The sequence below is a fragment of the Mytilus trossulus genome, chromosome 10, assembly GCF_036588685.1.
Source record: "Mytilus trossulus isolate FHL-02 chromosome 10, PNRI_Mtr1.1.1.hap1, whole genome shotgun sequence".
Lineage (NCBI taxonomy): Eukaryota > Metazoa > Mollusca > Bivalvia > Mytilida > Mytilidae > Mytilus > Mytilus trossulus.
In genome coordinates this window covers 61,538,688-61,548,552 of record NC_086382.1, presented here as the reverse complement: position 1 = coordinate 61,548,552, position 9,865 = coordinate 61,538,688, and the positions used below count along the sequence as shown (strand labels likewise).

General features: G+C 31.3%; 1 protein-coding gene across 2 annotated transcripts in view; it reads left to right on the top strand.

Moving 5' to 3' along the window:
- The first annotated feature begins 235 nt into the window (after positions 1-235).
- LOC134688328 (hormonally up-regulated neu tumor-associated kinase-like) overlaps positions 236-9,865 on the top strand; it is a 31,289-nt gene continuing 21,659 nt past the window's right edge. The window contains exon 1 of one of the 2 annotated variants that reach the window (XM_063548919.1): positions 236-435. The gene's annotated coding sequence lies outside the window, so the exon portion shown is untranslated. Of the gene's footprint in view, positions 436-3,140; positions 3,527-9,865 lie in introns of those variants that run through there. The other variant, XM_063548918.1, reaches the window with a different exon arrangement.

The following is a 9,865-nucleotide window of genomic DNA, read 5'->3' as shown; positions in this document are numbered from 1 at the left end:
CACGCCATTAAATTTAACTTAAAAATCTTATTTCACACGTACCCACAATTAAATCGTCTGTGAAATTGAGTTCGAAAATATTTTTTCTTTAATCCTTCAAAAACTTATTTTTGACTTGATCATATAATAAAGTATTACAAACGATAAATATATATATATTTCATCAATTGATTAAATAATTCATGAATAATATAAGCGCAATGCCAGATTGAACGTGTGAACAACGTATCGTAAGATTGCTATAAACAAAGGCATGACGAGTTTCAATAATTCAATCATTTCTTCAATATGGTAATTGACTAGAAGGATTATTGAATTTATTGAAGGCAAACATTCCGTTAAAGAGAATACTAGTATATCAGATCATTTTCTTAAGTCTATTCTATAAATACATACTATATATTGGATATTGATGGAGATATGTCTTGTAATCAGGTAAGATGCTATTTTATTACATTCAAAACTGATTTTAACTTTGATGTTATGATGTGGATTGATTTGGGAAAATAAAATTAAAAAAAACATAAGATAGGAAAAAGAAGATGTGGTATAAATGCAAATGACACAATTCTACATCCAAATCACAATGTATGTAAAGTAAATAATTAGGTAAAGTTATACAAGACCCTTTGTGGATGATAACAATAACACGTTTTGGTAATACAATCATTGTCCGTCTGGACAGTTATTACAAATATATTGCATGTACTATAAATTATTTGCTTCCTTTTGTATTTAATGTTATTTTTGTAGAAAACTGAATTGGATTTGAACAACTCATTTTTGAAAATAAATCATTGTCGTTTTCGGAAAAAATAATTTTTTGTCTTTTTATTGTTGACATCTTATAAGAACTCTATTTGGGGGTTTTACCTAAGCTCCTTACACATCTGAACTATGCTGCTTTTGTATGTAAATTCCCTCAAGGTAAACCATTCACTTCGGGTATTTTATGAAAGTTGTATCGCTAACATTGTGTTTTGTCTTTAATCATCGGTTTGGTTCCCTTTTCCCTTCGTTTATTTTCGCGCATGTTCGGTTTTCTGGACTTAAACTCTCAAGAGTTCGCAATCTTTACCATAGCTTGTTTGACATCTTGCTATCTAATCCACTACAAGATCATTCAATCCAAATAGATTGCATCTGCAAAGTGTATGCATAACTTTCATTTGAATATTTGAAAAGAATAATCTCATTTCTAAATAACTGCTTTCATGCAAATGTAAACATTAAGTTTTAAATGGTACCGGGTGTTAACCTTTTCTGCATACACGGGGTAACATCTTTTTAAACATATATTTATGAAATCATTAACTTTTTAATCAGCTATCTATCTTAAAATGTATTTTTGTACGTATGTACTTCAAAAGGAATATTAAATATTTACTATGCTTCAAGTGCTTGTTGATATAAAATTTAAATCATTATTTATCTAGTGACATTTCTGTTTACAATGAAGAACAATCATAGTAGAGTCAATAACTTTAAGTTTATATATATTTTTTAGTCGACATCATAATTTACATGTTTATGACCTCTCGTCGAATTTTATTTATCTGCACTTGTCATTCGATTGTTTTGAAGACTTTTCAATTTATTTATGTTTTTTAGAGAGAGAAAAAAACATTTATTTCGGTTTTTGAATTACAAACGTTTTTAGTGAAGCCCGCGTCCGTGTGCGTGATTTTCTCGTTGTGTTGTAGACCCATTTGTGGTCTTTGACTATTTTTGTTGTCCTTCTGAGACATTCCTCAGTTCCATTCTCAATTTTTTACTATTGTATCAAACTAAACACAAATTAAACAGACACTTATCCAACCGTCTGAATCAGACGGTTCTAAAACGTATATCATTTTTGAGTTTCCACCAATTATGAAAATATTTATATATATATATGCTTCTCTCATGTGTGTATAGTTAATTTTTAAACTCTTGAATTTGTTTGTATTGATGTTGGTCTATTTGTTTAACAGAACCACACACACACATGCTTTGTGGTTTTTTGTTTGTGACCTTGGAACAAACTCTTTGAAACTATTTTACAGAATCCCGTACGTAAAGAATATTAAAAGGAATAGACAAAACATTAAAAGGATAAAACAAATATACAAAGAAATACAACATATAATGCTAAACATTGGCAGAAGTTTTCTTGTATTTTTATCGGCCATGAAAGTTTAAAATTTTTGCAATTGACGTAAAAATCAAAGATGGCTTTCATTTCAACGTCATTACGTCAACGGTCCTGATTGGTTAAGATCTAGACTTGAAATCATTTTGTTTCTTTATTAGGAAATCTAATTTTTCATAGTGATACGATATCAAACAATGTTGCTTTATTTACGTTGCATGCGAAATGTATTCTTTTTAGATATACTGATCAATGAACATTAATTTAGATTTCGTTAAAAACAAAACCTACAACAACAAAAAAAAAAAAAATCTTTAAGAATGAAACTTTGCTATAGACCATGTGTGTTTCATTTGTATATAGAATATCTCCTGTGGACATAAATAGTTTTAATCTGTATTAGTCAAACAATCATATTGATTATTCATGTTGTAATGTTGATGAAGTTGACACAAGTACCTGATGATCATGTGAGCACGTTTTATTGTATTGTTTATATCCTTCCGACCTTTACATTGGAGATTGATTTTTGTCTGGTCATTGCCATGAGGCGAACTAAGGAGTAGGAAGTCTTGTCGAACGGGAAAATTTGAAATTTTGTCCAAAATATGATGTTGATTTTGAATTTGTCTTAAAATATTTCATTAATCCAGGTCAATTTCTGATATTTACCTCTCTTTACAAACCCTATTACTCAAATTGGAAGGGGGCGAAGATCCAGCACAGAAACATATAACTTTAACACAATAATAATATGTGCAAACTTGTGTTAATAATTTTGAAGTAAAAGAAGAAAAAAACAATCACACTGAGGCTTCTCTGAAAAGCGATGAATTTCTTCAAAATTCATTAAACAGGCCATTTTTTTATCACGAAAGAATACTTGACTTTTATGTGTTAATTGGCACCGGTCAAGTTCCGAACGGAGAATCATACATCCTATTGTTTATCTTACATATACGTCAGTGACCGATGTGGTTACCTTGGCGGAAAGGATAAAGAAATAATAAAGAGACTCTCATAATTAATGAAAGAGACTTGTAGAGATAATAAGAAGATTCCAAAGGGAGCAATAATTGAGACATACTCTATCAAATATTTATCCTATGAAATACCAAAACAAACACGTCACGATATGAACGTTGATCCCCTGACATTTAAATTAAGTGACAACAAATTTGATATTTAAAAAATACTAATTTGGACAATATGTGAATGTGTACAATATATTCCTCCATCGTATGGAAGTGTTTACATTTATTTAAGCCTTAAATTAGGCGTGTCAGGCTCTGTAAGGACTTAATTAACAAGATCAGAAATTGACAATAGGAAATTGACATTCCCAATTGATTTGGATGAAGTGCTTTCCTTATGCTGGAATAAAATCTATACGAGGTAAGTGAGGATTTTGAATTATTAATTCTACACCTTAATCATATTTATTTAGTGTTAACGTTAAAAAAAATCGTTCTTTTACGTACTGATACATGTTGCAGATTAAAATTCGAGGGGTTAATAATTTGATAAGGATGATTATAAAAACATTGTGGGTGATTTGAAAGGTTCATGTCGAGTCTGTGAACTTTGTTGTATCTTACAGAGAGTATAGTTGCCTTCAATTTGGCAAATATTTTATACCATCTGTTAGAGGTCTATGAAAAATGATCGAAAAACAAGTATGTAACAACAACAAACGACAACCACTGAATAACAGGCTCCAGACTTATGCCAGGCATATACATACAGAATTTGCCAGGGTTATACCAGTTATTGTGATCCCAACGCACTCCCGAACCTGGGGCAGTGATGTAACAGTTAAACACAAGAACGAACTATAAAAAATCAATCGAAAAAGGATTGATTCATCAGATGATAAAAAATAGAACACATATAACAGAAACACAGAGTGGACGTGGCCGTGTACTTGTATATTCCAACAAAAAATTACAGATCTGAGAGTACTCGCAGTAACTGACAGCTAATTCAAATTCTCTAAAAATTTATATACTTGAAAAAATGGGCATCCAAGACTAAATTCCCAATCAGTACACATCCAACATCCAAAGGATTAAATAAAAACTTTATAAACAGTCAGAGAATATCCACTGTCTGAGGGTAGGGAAGGATGGAATGCTCAATATATGTAATTCCGCTACATTCTGCGTGTGTCTGTCCAAACTTTATATTTCCTTCTTTTCTTTTATTCATTCAAGCACTCAACATTTATTAGGAAGTACACGAAGCTTCCATAGCTGACGTATACGTAGGTTGTGGTATATTTTAGAGGGTTTTGAAATTGCAGCCACATGTATTGCAGGGTTTTAAGGTGGTACCTAACACTACAGTGAGATAACTCTGTAAAGTTAGCTAAACGTTTTAATTACATTGTGTTGTGAGGGGAATATTAAGCTTCTCAATGATCAAAACTTGTGTTTGCCAATCTGCTATATAACCAGTGTAATTTTTCTGACAAAACGGTTGGTTCAAAATTTTTTATTTTTTTTTATTTTTGTTAAAGGGTCAAAGTAAATACTTCGTCAAAATTTTATTAAAATTAAACGAGCCAAATTAATTTTAGTGAAAGTGTTAGGTACCACCTTAAGGGTTTAAAAAATTTAAAAATAATAATTTTGATAAGGCAGTAGATAATGGAGTTGACGTTAACTTCATAACCAAGAAACCTGACCATTGCTGAAAGGTCTGTTGATAGGAAGACAAAACAAGATCATTTTAATTTATCAAAACCTTTTGTTACAAATTTGATCTCTCAGCAAGAGCTGTCTCATTCATTTGATGATTTCTTATATTGGGGAAAAACTAAGAACCATATAAAGGACACCATTTGCATTCACTTTTATCCTATAGTGTTTGGTATAGGGATAATTTTTAAATGAATCCGACCATGGTTCAAATGTACCAGACAGAGGGCTCTATCTGTAGAAATCTGCATAATCTTTCAAGTGAAGAGGGCAATATTTCGGACGATGTAAACCATGGTGTCATGAACAAGTATACATTATATTTCATTACAATTTAGATAAGATGAAGACCAAATATCGATGAACATAACAAAACATCAAAAGCCAATTAAAGATGCCGTAAAATATTCGCATCCGGATCATATGACAATATTATCTTCAACTAGTCATTAAGTATTTCTTTGAAAGCTTAAAACAAACTATATATTGTACTTGTATAGATATATAATACCGACAAAATTTATTGCCGTAAATATAAATTTGGTTCATCTTTCATTTTATAACCAGGTTTATGACATGTTTTCAAAACAGGATCAATTAAACGACAGTAATAAATCTTAATTTTTAATGTTAATTTTCTTTAAAATTGAAATATACTCTGTCAACTCTATATTCTGTAAACTTAAGTTTCTAAATTTATATAACAAGCATACATAAGAGTACATTGTATAACTGACATATAAAGTCATAACTGTCTATAATTTAGAAAAAAGTACTTCAAAATAACGGTTCATACTCCTTTGAAGAGAGTTATACATTTACATAGTATAAATTGAAAATAACTTATTAATGTTATAAAATTTCATTGTTTTTAATTGCAACTTTACATTTTGAAATATCAAAACATTTTTTTTGTTCTTGTCGACCTGATGAGTCAAGTAATTTCAAACCCGTTTTGACAGTTTGTTCTTGAGGCGTACTGGTACATCGCTGTCTCAGGTTAGGGTAATGTTGAGTGATCACGAACAAGTTTAACCCCGCTTCATTCTATGTATGCTTGTCCAAAGTCTGGATTATGTAACTCGTCGTAAACCATGGTGTCTTTACTAATTATCAATTGTATTTCATTACAAGTTATTTTAAATGAAGACCAAATATCGATGAACAAACAAAACATCGAAAGCAAAATAGAAATGCTATAAAGTATTGGTGTACATATACATTTTTATTTTCATCTGGTTATTTCAGTATTTCTTTGATATTTAAAACTATAGGTATACATTTGTTCATGGTTGTCTTAATTTTTCTGCTTGATGTCTGTTATATCTATTTTTTTTAGTTTATTTGTATTTTCATGAATCAGTCAAGTCAAGTCCTTTTATAGTTGACCATACTGTAAGAGATTAGCTCACTGTTAAAGGCCGTACAGTGATATATATATTTTTTTTGTTCTATAGTTGACAGTAGTTTTGGCATATATATATACAATCTATTCATTCTAATATTTTATATTTTGAAAAAAATCGTTTTGCCAGAATAGTTATTTGGAAATTGCAGGGTTTTTCTCTCTTTCAAATCATCAAGCAAATTATATGCCATTTTTATAAACTTACATTTATATAGCTTTTATAAAATATATCGAAAAAAAGGACATAGGGAAACTAGCTAATTGTAGGTACAGAGTTCTTAAATTGGAGAAAACAAATGTTAATCAAAATATTCGATAAGCTTAGCTTGCTTGATCATTATATTCGACATTTACAACTTATTTGGTATATCAATCATAAAATGGTCAGACAGTCTTTCTATACCAAGAGTTGAAAGGCAATTAAAGATACCAGAGGAAAAGTCAACTCATAAATCGAAAATAAACTGACAACGCCATGCTAAAAATGAAAACGACAAACAGACATTTATAGTACACAAGAAACAACATAAAAAACTAAAAACTGCGCAACACGAACCCCCCCCCCCCCCTTTCCCCTCCCAAAAACATGGGGGTGATCTCAGGTGATCCTGCTCCACATGTGGAACCCGTCGTGTCGCTCATGTTAATACTAACCCGGCAAATAGTCTAATGCGATAGGTCACATTCGCGAAGAAGGGAAGGGGAGTGTAGTTACGACGTAAGAAACAATGTAGACGATATTGACAATGAAAACCTTCTTAAAGAATAAGGAATTTGATTAAATCTTCCAAAACCTTTTTTTATCCACTCCGATGAACAATATATACGTTCAACGTGAAATACGACGAAAACATAATCGTAACAGCAATCGATGGTACGAGACTGTCGTACAATAGTTATCAAAGGTACCATGCAGGGTTATAATTTAGTACGCCAAACACGCGTTTCGTCTACACATGACTCATCAGTGACGCTCATATCAAACTATTTTTAAAGCCAAACAAGTACAGAGTTGAAGAGCATTGAGGGTACAAATTGAGAGGTTTAGCACAATAAAAAAGCAGGTTCAATCCACCATTTTCTACATTTGAAAATGCCTGTACTAGTCAGGAGTATGACAGCTGTTGTCCATTCTGGTTTTTTTTATGTTTTGTCCTATGAAATAGCTGTAAGATTAGGGACTTTCCGATTTGATTTTCCTCGGAATTCAGTACTTTTGTGATTTTACTTTTTAATAATCATGATTTTTATGGTTTTCATCAAATGTAAACTTCAATGCTTTGTTTAACTGTTTTTATAATTGACCACGATTAACTATTAGAGAAATCGAACGGTAAATATCAGGACGAGACCAAAACTAAATCATTTACAAAGCTTTTCATATAAGGTTGTCGATTTATCCCCTGCTATTTACCATGTGTACGACTTTTACAACGTTAAATGACTGTAGTAAATGATGGACTAGTAATGGAGATATAATGTATTTATGATATGGTACATAATTAGTTTATGATCATTTGATGCAATTCTGGGATAATTTCCATTTCAAAAGTGATAACTTTGTTTGGTTCATTACTCGAAAATTATAAGAAAATTACCACTGAACTCAAAATATTTTGACCGATTTAAACACATTGTAACATGTGCTCTCTTTAATATACCCATGAAAAAAAGTAATTGAATAAGACCAACAGGCGAGCCTGTAAACAATAACTGGTCACCACACGGAAAAAGTAAAATAACAAAAATACCGAATATCGAGGAAAATTCGAAACGGAAAGTCCCCAATCAAAAGTCAAAATCAAAAGCACAAACAGGTCAAACGAAAGAACAACAACTGTCATATTCCTGACTTGGTGCACTTGCGTGCAAACTCCGAAACAGTGGTGATGTTGCTTCGCTAAATTCAACGTAGCGTAGTAAAGAGGACGTAACCGCTGTGTCGGAGTCCGACTTGCGTGTTCTAATAATTATCGATTGTTGAAACTCTAACTTCCAGCGATCAATCGATATTAGTCATATTTAGAACAAAAACAAACTGATCCTAATATAATTTGGTCCGTTCTGTACACTATGATGGATGGTATTTGATTGTCTCATACACTTGTACATTGTCAGATGATTGGCACCAATGCATGTAACGAGTAAGGATTATAAATGTTTGACTTTGGGATAATTTTATTAAAACCAAATTTGTTTTAATTTTGAAAAAGTTCTTACAAATATAAACCACTTATAGGCGCCACAAGAAGAACGGCAATTAATAAGTTTGTACCATAAAGTGGTTGAGTGTGAAATCATCAGTGCCTGTTACAAACATTTGTTTATTAAATGTTGACCCAACACTGTCCTCATCCCGAAATTTAGGTAATTAGTAATTATACCTTGTGTGCATCTTTCAATGGAAAAAATATAAACTAAAACTTATATGTTTTCTACAATTTTGTGTATCACTCACTGGACATATAATTTTCATAATTGTTTGTATTTCAGTCAAGTTCTAGTAATTTGGTTATTTCACCCTTTTAGACTTAGCTAAATGTGTATTGGCGAATTATCTTCCTATTTCTACAGATTCCGATAACCAACATAGCTGTTATTCTAAATACAGATGTTTAAAGTAAATTCATTTATAATGATCACGATTTATTGAGCATTTGCATAATGAAGTGATAGTTACCTTTGATGTTGTAATGGATCTGTTGTGGATTTCATTTCGTTGAAAATGGAAATTATGCAAAATGTAATTCGTATAAAATCCATCCTCTTTCAATTAGCGTTTCATTATACTACATTACAAGTTGTGATCAAAAGATAATGTGTAGGAGCAAAATTTTTGGTTCTTTAGGTTTCCGTGTAAGTTTAAAATTGTAAACAACTCGCATAATAATTTCTGGCGTTCGAAGCCCTTTTCTGGATTTACCTTCATCAGGAACGCTCACAGCAAAACATTTGAAATCCGAAGATGTAAAAGTCTTTAAAATTCATCTAAAGTCAACTTTGCCTGATGGAGTTGAAACCTTAGTTTCTAAATATCAAATTTTGTAAACGGACAATTTAGAAAATCATGTCAGTACCTAAGTACTGACTACTGAGCTGATGATACCCTCGGGGGGTAATTGATAGTTAGACAGCAGAGGTATCGACCCAGTGATGTAAAAAATCAAAAAAACAACACGTTTAACAATTTTATGCGTCCGAAGTGCTTTAAACGTGCGTGTATTATTCAAAAGAAGGCATCGGTAGTTTATTGTTGTTTAAATCTTAGAAATCAATCGCGAGGTTACAAAAAAAAAACATTACAAAAAGTACCAAACTCCATTGATATTCAAAACGGAAATTCCCATACCAACTGGCAAAATCAAAAGCTCAAAGACAACAGACGAATGGAAAACAGTCATACTTCTGACTTGGTGCAGACATTTCCAAATCTAGAAAATTAATGCCCGAAAGATTTTGAAATATTTGAAATTCAAATTATATGTTTTGCTTTGTTAATGCTGCAGTTGCCTTAATTTTGGAACGTTGTCACGTGACAATAAAAGCAAAGTTTTGTTAAAGAACAATGGTTCTCGCAGATTTCTATTAATGTTTTCATTTAATTTTGATTTAGGTCGTATTTATTTA